Below are 9,051 nucleotides of genomic sequence, written 5' to 3'. Positions count from 1 at the left end.
TTGAGAAACGAGAGGAAATGGACAAATTTCTAGAAACACACTACCTACCTAAACTAACAAAAACTGAGATAGAAAATCTGAAAAATGCATAACAAGAGAAGAGATTGAATGGGGTAAAAATAAAAAATAAAATAAAATAAAAAACTCCCAACAAAGAAAAGCCCTGGTCTGGACAGCTTCACTGGAGAATTCTACCAAACGTTCAGAGAAGAGATCACACCAGTGCTATTCAAACTATTTCAGAGCATAGGAATGCAGGAAATCTCCCAAATTCATTCTATAAAGCCAGTATAACCCTGATACCAAAGCCAGGAAAACACACAAATTTAAAAAATAAAAATACAGACCAATATCTCTCATGAATACAAAAGCAAAAATGCACAGCAAAATTCTAACTAATAGATTTCAGCATCACATTAAAAAAGTAATACACCCCTACCACGTGAGATTCATACCAGATATGCAAGGTTGGTTCAACATTAGAAAATCAATCAACATAATCCATCATATAAATAGAACAAAAGAAAAAATCCCATAACACAGTAGACATTTGATAAAGCTCAACACTTATTCCTGATAAAACTCTCAATAAAATAGGAATAGTAGAGAAATTCCTCAACATAATAAAGGACATCTATGCAAAACCAAAAGCCAACATCATTCTCAGTGGAGAGAGGCTGAAAGCATTCCCCCTTAGAACATCAGCAAAACAAGGAGGCCCTTTATTGCCACTCCTATTTAACCTTGTGCTGGAAGTCCTAGCTAGAGCAATAAGGCAAGAAAAAGAAATAATGGCATCCAAACTGAAAAGGAATTGGCAAAACTATCCCTATTCGCAGATGATATAATCCTACACATAGACAATACCAAATAGTCCATAAGGAAACTATTAGAATAAGAAAATCTAAACAATATACATTAAGGATACATACATACATAATTAAACTATTTTTAATTGTGATTAAAAACTTAGCATTGGGATTACTTCTGAGAAGAGGTGGAGAAATGTCATCAGAGAAGAGCAATCAGGTAGTTTCAATGATATTGATAATATACTAGGTAAGAGGCCATAAGATTTATAAATAATTGCATATGTTGCTGGATATACATGAAAAATTACACATCAAAAGTAAGAAAAGTTCTAAAACCTTTCTTTTAGTTAAAAAAGTAAAATCTTGTTAAGAGTAGATTATGTTCCATATTACGTTAAGAAAATTCTTTCTGTTTTCTGGTTTGGGGATGTGTCTGGATGGGCTGTAGACTGAGAAAAGCATTTTTTTTACATGAAAATGAAAAAACCAAAACTTTATTTTTACCAAAACAAATCATTACTAAGTGTTTACATTAAAACATATTTAAATTTAATACAACTTTTAGAGAACATGCTGCTTATGTAAAATAACACATTTCTTTTCATAAATTCAATTTCATGGAGATAAAATCAGAACCTCTATCTAATCTTTTAAGAATTGCAAAAATGCACATAATTGCTAATGAGGAAAACATTGTTTATAACTTAGATTAATGTTATTTTCAAACCCACGTGAGCATACTATCTGTCCTCTAATCAAGAGCTAGAATGAGTTTTCTTCATCAACCACATCCTATCTACCAAAATTGCTCAAAGATGGTGTCTCAAACCAAACACAATATCATGTCCCACTAAAATCTGCAGAATTACAAATGCATAGGCATTGCCCAGAAGAAGAGAAATAATCTTAAACACAAAGTACATAGTGGAGCTTAAAAAAAAACTGTTGTGCTAATAGAATAATGAAGAGCAAAATTTTAAAACCGTACTTTTGGCCTCAGAAATTTGTTCTAAGGATTGGCCTAATTGTTTTCTCATTAATTTGAATAATACAAAATTTTCCAAAATAGCTTGTTTTTTTCTCTTTTTAAAAGGAAAAAAACAAAAGAATTTCTTCTAAGTCTTGTTTCAGCATGTACTGAGAAAAATAAAATTACAATGTGAGCTTAGTTTTACTTTTATTTATAAAATAAAAAATACAAATGCCCTTCATCCAGCCTCCAGAATGTCTCTATTAGTTTAATTCTAACCTCAAAGAGTAATTTATTCTACATTTTGGATGTGTTTGCATCAATAAAGAGAAGTATTCCTCGAGAATCCACTGAATTGCCTTAATCGCTCCTTGTGATCATTGTGATCATTTATCGCCTATATTTTGCTTTAGAATTAGCAATGATATTTTCAGTGTGGACACAAATTCTTACTCTACCTGTGGTTAACTTTGTACTCCAGATTTTTTTCCACAGCTTTTTTCATCTCAGAATTTCTCAGGGTATATATCAGAGGATTCAACATGGGAGTGATAACTGTAAAAACCACAGTCATGGATTTGTCAATAGGAAAGTTGGAAACAGGTCTAACATATACGAAGATACATGGGACAAAAAAAAGGACAACCACTGTGATGTGGGAGCTGCAGGTAGACAGGGCTTCGTGCCTCCCTTCCTGACTGTGAGTCTTCAGGGATCTTAGGATAACCCCATAGGAGATTAGTAGAAGGATAAAAATTGCCATACAGATGGCTCCACCATTGGCAACAACAGTGAGCCCTATAAAATAGGTGTCAGAGCAAGCAAGTTCCAATAACGGGTACATGTCACACATGAAGTGATCAATGACATTGGGGCCACAGAAGGGGAGTCTGTGCACAAAGAGAAGTTGAATCACAGAGTGCAAAACTCCTCCAACCCAGGCCACCACCAGCAAGAGAATGCAAAACCGTCGATTCATGACGGTCAAATAGTGCCGTGGTTTACAGATGGCCACATAGCGGTCATAGGCCATTGCCACCAGAAGAAAGACCTCAGTACCACTAAATAAGTGTTCTATAAAGAGCTGGCCCATGCAAGCTGGGAAGGAAATAGTCTTTTTATCACAGAGTAAGTCTAGAATCATTTTGGGGGAAATGGCAGTGGAATAAACAGCATCCATAAGTGACAGATAGGCAAGGAAGAAGTACATGGGGGAGCCCAGGGAGGGGCTGACAATAATAGTCATGACAATAAGTAGGTTGCCCACCATTGTCACAATGTAGATGAGCAGAAACATGACAAATAACACTTTTTGGCCCTCAGGGTCCTGAGTGAGTCCCAGGAGAACAAATTCTGTTACGCTGTTACTGTATCCCATTTACTCTTCTATAAGACCTGCTTCAGAGATGAGAGCTCAGAAAAACAAGACCTGTAATGAAATCATGGACATCACTGTGAATATATGCATTAGGTCATGGAGCTCTTCTTCACTATTAATCTTGTACTGTGGCTTATTCACAATAAACATTTAGAAATATCTACTGAGTTTCTCTTTCAAAGATCCCAGTATGTCTTCCCTTAAGAATTCTACTTATTCTCAGATGACTGGATTGGGCCTATGATTACGAGGTTCTGTCTATAAATCTTAGTGGACCTTATATAGAGAAGATCAGTCAGAGGTTCGACAGCCTTTCATTCATTTAATACTCTTTTTTTAAAACATGACAGTGCTTGGCACAGAGATCAGCAATGACAAAGAGGGAAAGGATTTCTGCTCTCAAGAAACATTCTCTAGTGATGAAGATAAACTCTAAACAAATAAATTGACATAGAATCAGTACTTAGAGCTGGTAGTATTTGTGGTGAGTCCCTTTACAATATGATCTATACAGCACCAAAAATAACCCCTTTTTAGGAATATCTCACTAAATATTATGATATTCCACTCTTAGAAGTTTGGTCCTTTATGCCTCAAATGTTTTTCTGTCTTTATGAATCTCCCATTAAATTTGAAGGGGCTGGAATTTGAAATGTATCAGATAACTATGAAATTATTTAGTATATTATTCCCTGTACAAAGTATTGGGCCATAGATTGAATGTCTCTTCTTAAGGATCCATAGTCCCCTCCATTTTCACTTTGGTTATCCCACAACTCCTAACACATTTCTATACCTTATTGACGTACAGTCAGTATCTTGAGTTGGTTGTATTTGTGGTGAGTACCCTTGCAATATACTCTATATTTTCAGCAAACATTTTTGAACTGAAGTTAACTGACATATAACAACTAACAACTAGTACATTACCAGCCAGCATTTTTCAAATCCATTGCATGTGAGCTGGGTAGCCATGGGGGAGAAAATAGATGCTGTAAAGAGAGGTAGAGGACAACAGAAGAGGGTTTAATATGTAATACTTCTTAGGCGCTGAGAGTGGTCAGAATTAGAACTTCAATATCCAGATTCCGAAAAGAAACATACTCAAAGAAAAAATCCAAACTCAGTGTAAGAAGGTATGAGTTTTATTTATTTGCTATATTTTCTAGATTTAGTCTCAAATCTGTCTCAATTTACTCATTGAAAAATAAAGATTCAAACTAGATGATCTTAGAATCCTTTCTAGTCCAACTGTCTGTGACACTATCAGTGAAACCCCATCTTATTTTATTCTGCTGGATGTTTCTGTTTATATATTTGTAACTAAACAACAATCTCCAAGCTCATCAATGTTACTTTAAAAAATGCTAGTCGGTGTTGGAATTGGATCATTCAAGTGACCAAATAATGGTTAGCTTTCTCACTCAGTGTGTGCCTGTTTAAGGCCCAGGACACCCTTGGAAACAGCGCACAGCACAGTGACGAATAATGCGTACTCTGGGGCAACGCTGTCTGTGTTTGAATTCCGCCTTCACCGCTTACTGTATCTGTGACCTTGTGCAACTTCATAAACCTCTTCGTGCCTCAGTTTCATAATTTGTAAAACGGGAAACCAGTAGTACATATCTCTGAAATTTGTGCGTGTGTGTGTTTTTATATGTAAAGTGCCTAGAGCACTGTTGGATCCTGATAAAGAATCAATAAACAACACCTTTTTATTATTGTCCTTGAATGTTTCTCTATGGACATTTCATCAGAATAAATCTTCTGGATCTTTTTCACATTAGGAATAAGCATACTTCTTATAAAAATAATATTATATACCTGTAACTCACAGACACACAGTTTTGGACATAGGATAAAACTGTGCATTATAAGAACTATCTATTTTGTTGTATATGTGTCATAATATATACCTGTCATGGTATGTATATTAATGAATGTTAAGCAGAAAAAAAGGAAAAACTTGTACCCATGGATCAGATGGAGACCTAAAGAGTAGAAAATGAAAGAAAAGAAGACTCAAAACAGGAAGCAGAGAAATTATATTTAAAAAATTACTATACACAGGTAATGGGGATATTAATGTGTTAAGTGGGGATAGCTTTCTTAAGAAATCTTCAGAAAGACTACTTCTAGTGAAAGAGTGCTGGAAGGTCAACCTCTGAGGCTTCCTGAATTTACTCAGGAGGCTTTCTGGGAAGCCATTACAAATAAACACAGAGCCCATCCTAGAAAATAAAGAATGAAAAAGGAAAGGAAATGAAAGGAAGGGGAAAAGGGAGACAAGAGTAAAACAAACAAACAAAAAAAGAAGAGCAGAGGAGAGAAGATGGGAGGGGAGGAGAGAAGGAAAGAGAAAGGAAGGGAAGGAAAAGAAGAAAAAGAAAAGAAAATTCAAAGGAAAAAAAAGAACATTGATCCCTCCGAGGACCTAGCACTTCTGGTTAAAGACAAACTCAGATAAGACAGAACAGTACATATACAGATACAAACACAATCTCTAGGATTGTTCATTCTTGCAGAAAATTGCCAAATTACTACTTCTCAAACGTAGACAAGCTGATTTCATTTATATGGATTTGGTTGAGGGGAAAGAACCTGTGCAGAAGAATTCTGAGCTTTCTTTTAGAAACCAGCTGTAATGAGCACTCTGTATGTCTGGGTGATTCAGGAGTTCTACCATTTTTGAAGCTGTAGATTAATAAAGGCACAGCTATTGAAGAACATAATGGTAAAGATAGTTTATATCTAATTGTTTTTTAACTACTTATTTTCTGCAAGGTCTAGTGCCCTTAATGTTATTAATAATCAATGCTGGATTTCACTGAAATAAATATTCTATTGCCCAGCTAAATTATTTCCATGTAAAACAATCAGTATGTAAAGTATCCACTATAATTTCACTCCTCAAAGATTTGATACTATAAAAACTAAAATAATTACTAGGCTGTCAACTTAAACCACTAAGTTTACACCTTTCTAGAAGAAAAATCATTTAACTTATTTTTATAAGGACATGGCTTTTTACAAATATTAATTAAAATGCCATAGTAACAAAAATAACTTCTATATAGTACATTACAATTACAGATTTATAAGTCTCTCTAAGCGGCAGTTTTTTTCTAAGCGGCAGTAGGCAAGGTACTTCCTGTTCACCAGTTTCTTTTAGTATAAATTTTTTAAAAAACATATATAGTACTATGGTTGTTGTCAAAATTTTGTATATATACAAAAAGATATACATAAGTAAATATAATATATACATACATATGTAAGGTTGTTGTCATCATTTAAAACATTCACACTTAAAAGCACATATCAAACTTCCAGACATAACAGACATTTTTTTACACCCTGACACACTTGATATAATACATAGCTTTAAATTTTCTAGTTCACATATGGAGCCTTGGTGGTGCAGTGGTTAAGAGTATGGCTGTTAACTAAAAGGTTGGTAGTTTGAATCCACCAGCTGCTCTTTGGAAACTCTATGGGGTAGCTCTACTCTGTCCTTCAGGGTCGCTATGAGTTAAAATCCACTTGACAACAATGGGTTTGGTTTTTTGATTTAGCTCAAATACATCTAAATTAATTATAAATCTTTATTAACATATCGCATATCCTACGAACCAAGGTTACAGACCTACTGAATTCGTTGTAATGCACAGCATGCTTCTTTTGTTTTCTGGCAAACGGACAGTAAACGTCTATCTGATAAAATACTAAAGCGGAATAGACTGTGTAGGTTCTGGTTAATTTCTGTGTTTCTCTTGCTTAATTTTACCAATTAGCAATAAACCTAAAGAAATATTTTTAAGAAACTAGCTCTATTTCTATATATCATGTAATATTTTTAATGAGTGTCCTCCTTCAAATGTTTCAAAATCTCACCTCTTGGTTCTTGTCCTTGGTCCTGAAAATCAGGGCTTCTTGAGAGTAATCGTACATACCTCATGTATTTATCTGAAATCACAGAACGCATGGCAATGTGCATCTGATCAGTGGGCCCAGAAATAGTTCCAAGTGGTTACACTCTTCACACTTCCACACAAGCTACCCATCATACCATTTTTTTTCAGATAACTGTGGAAGTGTATATATAGATGCCTGGAAAATGAAGACTTTTAAAAATAATAGTAAACAGTTGAACATTCTCACCTGTCGGGAAAATGTGCTAGAAGAACAATGAGGGTGCCATGTTTCCATGACTATGTAAAAACTGGGCAAATTAATGGAAATTAACCTGGCCAAGCTCATTATTTAGTGACACAAAGTAAAAATCACTGAAATTAGTTATTTGAATTTTTCTTTCTTAATCAATTATAATGAAGCAAACAAAAGTTTTTGACTGAGGATTTAGGGTCATGCTCATGTCTCTCTCCTCATTAATTCTGTACCTAACAAGGCAAAGGCTGGGATTTAGCTTCCCAGAAAAGCCAATGACAGAGCTTCTCACAGATAGGAACAGAACTTTTCAGACATTCAGTCATTCAAAAAGCATATCAAAGACCATGTCTTTCCTCACTAGAATAATGCTCCTACATCTCTCCAACTGCACTCCAGAAAATCATGACCTTTCAGGAATTCCTACAAGCAATGAGAGACATGTATCAAGAGAAAATATCACAAAAAAACCATTTACAGGACTAGATGCCAATTAAAGAGAGTCTCCAGCCTGGACAGGAATTTGAATTTTCAGAAATCTCTTGGGTCATTCTATCTGGAAATAATTCTTCCATTTATATGTGCAGACATAGTGTGTGGCTTTTTACATCATCACTATTTTAAATGAAAGACAATGCAAGTTCATTATGAATTAGTTTATTAGAATATTTGGAAAAAATTCAAATGAAATTTCCTCTCCTGGAAGGTTTTCTTCCCTAGACATCCTAGAGGAAAAAGGCTTGAGTCTTGCTAAGAAAAAGTAGCAGACAAGCAAGTAATGAGAAAAGTCTGTAATGTGAAGAGAAAATTCTAAAATAAAGTGAATACTAAATTATGAATTTTATATTAGTAAATAAAATGTTGTTGTTGTTGTTGTTAGATGCCATCGAGTCGGTTCCGACTCATAGAAACCCAATGCACAACAGAACGAAACACCGCCTAATTCTGAGCTATCCCTACAATAGTTGTTATGCCTGAGCTCATTGTTGCAGCCACTGTGTCAATCCACCTCCTTGAGGGTCCTCCTCTTTTCCACTGACCCTGTACTCTGCCAAGCATGATGTTCTTCTCCAGGGACTGATTCCTCCTGACAACACCTTCAAAGTATGTAAGACGCAGTTTCACCAGCCTTGCCTCTAAGGAGCATTCTGGCTGTACTTCTAAATCAGGTTTGTTCTTTCTTTTGGCAGTCCATGGTATATTCAATATTCTTCGCCAACACCACAATTCAAAGGCATCAATTCTTTGGTCTTCCTTATTCACTGTCCACTTTCACATGCATATGACGTGATTGAAAATACCATGGCTTGGGCTCGGCCCACCTTAGTTTTCAAGGTAACATCTTTGTTCTTCAACACTTTGAAGAGGTCCTTTGCAGCAGATTTGCCCAATGCAACGCGTCTTTTGATTTCTTGACTGCTGCTTCCATAGCTGTTGATTGTGGATCCAAGTAAAATGAAATCCTTGACAATTTCAATCTTTTCTCCATTTATCATGATGTTGCTCATTGGTCCACTTGTGAGGATTTTTGTTTTCTTTGTGCTGAGGTGCAATCCATACTGAAGGCTGTGGTCTTTGATCTTCATTAGTAAGTCCTTCAAGTCCTCTTCAATTTCAGCAAGCGAGGTTGTGTTATCTGCATAATGCAGGTTGTTTGAGTCTTCCTCCAATCCTGATGCCCCGTTCGTCTTCATATAGTCCAGCTTCTCGTATTATTTGCTCAG

At 35.4% G+C, this 9,051-nt stretch overlaps 1 pseudogene; it reads right to left on the bottom strand.

Annotated features, from left to right (window-relative positions):
* Window positions 1–1,707: 1,707 nt before the first annotated feature.
* LOC135229424 (olfactory receptor 4A5-like) lies at window positions 1,708–7,710 on the bottom strand (annotated as a pseudogene).
* Between the last annotated feature and the right edge of the window lie 1,341 nt (window positions 7,711–9,051).

Source organism: Loxodonta africana, unplaced genomic scaffold (genome assembly GCF_030014295.1).
Source record: "Loxodonta africana isolate mLoxAfr1 unplaced genomic scaffold, mLoxAfr1.hap2 scaffold_29, whole genome shotgun sequence".
Lineage (NCBI taxonomy): Eukaryota > Metazoa > Chordata > Mammalia > Proboscidea > Elephantidae > Loxodonta > Loxodonta africana.
The sequence above is the reverse complement of the archived record's forward strand: the minus strand, read 5'-3'. Positions and strand labels throughout refer to the sequence as shown.